The sequence below is a fragment of the Microtus oregoni genome, unplaced genomic scaffold (assembly GCF_018167655.1).
Source record: "Microtus oregoni isolate MIOR12 unplaced genomic scaffold, Mior012 000060F_016, whole genome shotgun sequence".
In the NCBI taxonomy this organism is placed as follows: domain Eukaryota; kingdom Metazoa; phylum Chordata; class Mammalia; order Rodentia; family Cricetidae; genus Microtus; species Microtus oregoni.
The window spans coordinates 52700-57500 of record NW_024543851.1 but is presented as its reverse complement, the minus strand read 5'-3'; positions in this window follow the sequence as shown (position 1 = coordinate 57500).

The following is a 4801-nucleotide window of genomic DNA, read 5'->3' as shown; positions in this document are numbered from 1 at the left end:
TTCCCCTCGAGGGACGTGAGGGGGGACGCCGAGGCCCACGACGCTCGGACGGGCCCGGACCTCGGGGACGGGGAGAGTCATCGACCGGAGCCCCCGCCGCCGCACCGGAGGAAAAAAAAGCACGCAAGTGAGGGGTATCTCACCGCCAGGCACCCAACCCGGTGCGGTGGCGGTTCCCCACACGAGACGCGCCTTCCCGGAGGACGACGACGACGGGGCCGGAAGAGTCCCCAGACGCACCTCGGCCAGCGGACCCACCGCCACGCCGCAGACGACGGACGTCCGCTAAGCCTCCTTCCCTCGCGAGGCTCCCGAAACGCGCAGAGCCTGCCTGCCTCTCGCGCCCTCTCGCACGGACCCACCGCCGAGACAGACGCGCCCGCCACCGCCGAAGGAAGGCCCTCCGGCGGCGACGGGCCCCGACGCGTCCGGCGACGCGCCGGGAGACGACCGACCGCCGTTCTCTCCAAAGGCCGCACCCGAGAGAGAGGTCACGACCCCGCAAAGCCAGAACCGGATCCCCGACCCCGAGGAGGGACGGGTCAACCGCTGCTCCCCAACCGTGGGAACGCTGCCGGGGAGGGGGAGCGAGGCGACCTCCACACGGCACACAACACGAGCGACGCACGCACGCGACGCGCGCGGCGAGGCCGCGGTCCGCGGGAACGGCAAAGACGGGGAAGCGCGGGAAGGACCGCTCGCGGCGGGCACGGACGGTGGACGGGTGGGGCCCGGGAGCCCACCGCCACCCAGCCCCGCTCTTTCCGCTCGGTTCCACGCCCCGACCGAGGCGCGTACGCACCCTCGGGGGGAGCGGGGGAATCGGGGTCCCGCGGCACTCGGGCGTGCGCGCACGCGGCCCCCCTTCGTTCCCCACCACGGGTAACACATCTCAGGCTCCGACACGGCACGCCGGCTTCACGACACGCTCTCTTGCCCCGCGTGGTTCCTCCCCGGACTCGGAGCGAGGAGGCGCGGGCCGCAGCGGGCGACACAAACGCTCGGGCCTTCCCCCCCCAAAGACGGGACACGGCGAGGGGCACCCGGCCAAAGCTACGCGCATCGGGCGTTCAGGGCGTGCCGGGGCGACCCCAAGCACGCCCTCTCTTCCCATCGGATCGCTAGAGAAGGCACTTTTTCTCACTGAGGGCGGGCGGGACGGACCCGGCCCGACGAGCCTCCGGCCGCGGCAGCGCAAGAGCAGGGGAAGCGACACACGCACACCGCTCGATGATCTCGAGCGTGGCGAGGCGGGGGGGTCTGCGGTATCGGTAAGGCTTCCTTTCCGGGGCGCACTCTTGAGCGTTCGCGGACAGGGGGGACCGGACCGAGAAAAAGCATACTACACAAGAGGTCCCCCGAGAGCCAGGCCTGCCTCTCCGGCAACACCCACCGGGTCTACACCAGGCGGGGAGGCATTCTTATAGTCAGTCCATCAGACAGACCACCTTTAACGGTGAGAAGAAAATGAAAAAGGCCGGCCGCGACCGCTCAACACCACCCAACGGCTCACCGCCTACGGGAGAAGGCAGCGCGTGGTGGGCCGCTCGCCCGATCTCACGAGATAGCCGTGAGAGAGCCATCTTACCGCTCGCCTCGACCCCCTTACTTGATCCTCGGGACCACACACCTCGAAGAGGAACACCGCTAAAGGCCGTACACCACGCGCAGGAGGCATACACGTCAGAGAACCGGGAAACGCCGCCGCCGCTCAGAACCGGGCACCTCTGAAGATCGGCCTGGAACGCTCCAGGAGCACCACAAGGATCACAAAGCAAGGCGCGTGCACACGAACCCGGTCAGGAGGGGCACGTAACACGGCACACCAGCCGACCCTCCCCCGGCTCGGAGGGAGGAGGGCCAAACAGACCCACACACGGTGGGCATAGCGAAACGCGCGACGGGGAACAAAGCCCCCAGCGCGCCTCACAGGAACCCCCACGAACCACAGCGAGGAGTGCGGGGGGGCTTTCACAGGGCTCAGGCCGGATAACCGCACCCCTGCCTTCCACACACCACCGGTAAAGGTGGGGAGGAGAGACGAGGGGCCCGCTGGCAGAACGAGAAGAGCGGCCGCCATTCGCCATGAATGTCCGTCCCTCGCCTGGCGCGGCTTAGGCCTCCGGCCCGAATGAACACAGGGCGAGCACACCACATCGATCAACAAAGCGGAACCGGGAAGAATCGAGCGAGAGATCACCACAGACCCAACACATGCCGCCAAAAAAAACAAAAAAAAAAAGAAAACCCTTCACACACCTCCACACCAAAAAACAGCGGCGGGGGGTCAACCAGGGAATCCAAGAAAAGGTGTGCACTCGGGAGGCACATAAGGCAGCAGAAGGGCCGGGCCACCCTCAACCCAAAAGGACTCATGGAGACTCGGGAGCTCCACAAGCTGGGAAGGGGGTGAGAAAAAACAGTGCGCTCGGGAGGCACACGGGAGCAGAGGACCACGGAGGAGACTCGGGAGCTCCACAACCTGGTCCCCGCCCTCCCAAAAAAAAAAAGAAAAAAAAAAAAAAAGCACCGGGACGGTAAGGGAGAAAGAAGCATCGAGAGACGGGTCCCACCATCCAAGCAGAACGGGTGACAAGCCACGAAGCGGGGATGCCTGACACGCTTCACCACGGGCAAAAGCAAGGCAAGGAAGCCGGTCATCTCAAAAAGCCGCACAGGAAAAGCACACACGGGCCCAACCCCAAAAGGCAGCGAGACGCGGGCTGGGCTAGACGGGAAAAGTAACACCCAGTGAGGCTCAGAAGAGAGACCGCCACCTAGCGTCCTTTAATGTCACCCAATTAAAGGACAGCGTGTCAGCACCTATCTGCAGGTACAATAAGGACAGATAGCAACCATTAGAAGAATGACAACAGGTACGGGGAGTCATTCACAGACCACACAGAACTCCTGAAAGTGAGGCTGGGTGAAATGTCCCAAAAATGTCCCCATAAACAAGAGAACCGACCCTCAAAGGAACAACTGGTCGACCTCATAACCATGAAAGGACCGAGAGAGCGAGGTGGACATGTCAGAAAGCCGGGCGCCCAGCCTCCTCCCGCCCGAGGACCCTGCGACCAGCCGCTAGGAATGGAGAAGGGCAAGAAGAAAAAACTTGGAAAAAAAAAAAAAAATCTCGAGTCCAAGAAACCGGGGACCAGTGAACAGGGGAGCCGGGACCACCACCCTCCTCTCGGCCTCGACAACACGAGGCCCGCCGCTGGGCTCTCGCAAGACCGAGGGCAGGAGAAAGGGGCGGGGTAGAGCTCCGAGACCCCAACGAGTCCGGACCAGGGAGGCGAGGAAGCCGGCACCACGGCCTCCTCTCGGTCTCAGGATGGCAAAGCCCGCCACTGAGGACCGAGGGTTCCTGACAAGAGGAAGAAAATGAATAAAAAGCTCCGAGAGTCCGGAACAGGGAGGCGAGAAAGCCGGGACCACCGCCTCCTCTCGGCCTCAAGATGAGGAAGTCCGGCACTGAGGACCGATGGTTCTCGCAAGAGGAAAAAAAAAAAATGTCCGAGACCCCAGCGGGGAAGCCGGGATCAACCATCGCCTCCTCTCGGCCTCGGGTCGCCGGGTCCCAGGGCTCTTAGAAGAGAGAAAAGGCAAGGGAAAAGCAACTTTTAAAGCCGGGGTATTTCACCGATCCTGGGCCCGGGAGGACCCGACACCTAGCGGGGGTACGCGAACGACTGAAGCCTTCTGGTCGACCCGCTCGAGTCTCCGACCACCCTCTCCAGCTGGTCCCGTCACTCGGTCCCATCCCCAACGCATGCACGCATGCACCCATGGGTGACTTCCGGCACAACCTCCTACACAGAGACCGTTCCCAAGCACGACACCGACTCCGGGACACACCCGCCTGCCAGGCCGGGACTCTCGTCACTCTTTCCGCCTCACAAAAGCCGTTTCGCCCCGTCCTCGTCACCGACCGAGGACCAGGAGAAAAAGGCCACCGCTAGGGGGCGCCCGACAACCGACCGCCATAGATCGCTCGCTCGGCCGCGGCGGCGGCGGCGGCGGCGGCGGCGGCGGCGTCTTCACCTTCTCTGGCGTGACAGCGTCCTCCCACGCTCACGCCCGGAGGTGGCACGGGCCCACAGCAGGACAGGGAACTCCCCTGTCGGTTCCCCCACCCCACCCCCGAACACGGTGAACGTGGGCCGGGCTGGACATTCGGGGCTACGAAAACGAAAGTACGACCGAGACCACAGGCAGCTAGGAAAACAGGCGAATCGATCGTTCGCTCACTTGCTCACGGGAAACAAAGAGTGTGTCTGACAGGCCAGGGGCTTCTGCAACCATTAGGGCATGGTGAGAAGGAGGGACCGAGGGGGACCGAGGGGGACCGAGGGGGACCGAGGGAGGCGGCAACGGCAGTTCCCTGCCATCTAAGTCTCCTTTCACCATGGCCACTGCTTGCTTGCTTGCTTGCTTGCTTGCGGTTCTTTTTCTTCACCCCACTCCCCACACCCTCAGCCCACACTTCTCAGACTAAATACCGAGTCGGAGAAAATTAAAACAGCCGTGGAATAGTTTTTTTTTAAAAAAATAATAATAATAATAATAATGAAATAAAAATAGTTTTGAAAAAAATCCCACTCGAATTTCATTTCCGGGAATAATATCGTCATAGTGATGTGTCACTTAGGACAGAAAAAATAAACAGGTCACTTTAGTCATTTCTTGGAGAGGGTCTGTTTCCCCACCACGATGGTTCTCACTTGCTGAGTTGCTGAAGATGATCTCCTGATCCTCGTGTTTTCAGTTTCTGAGTGCTGCTGACATGACAGACATG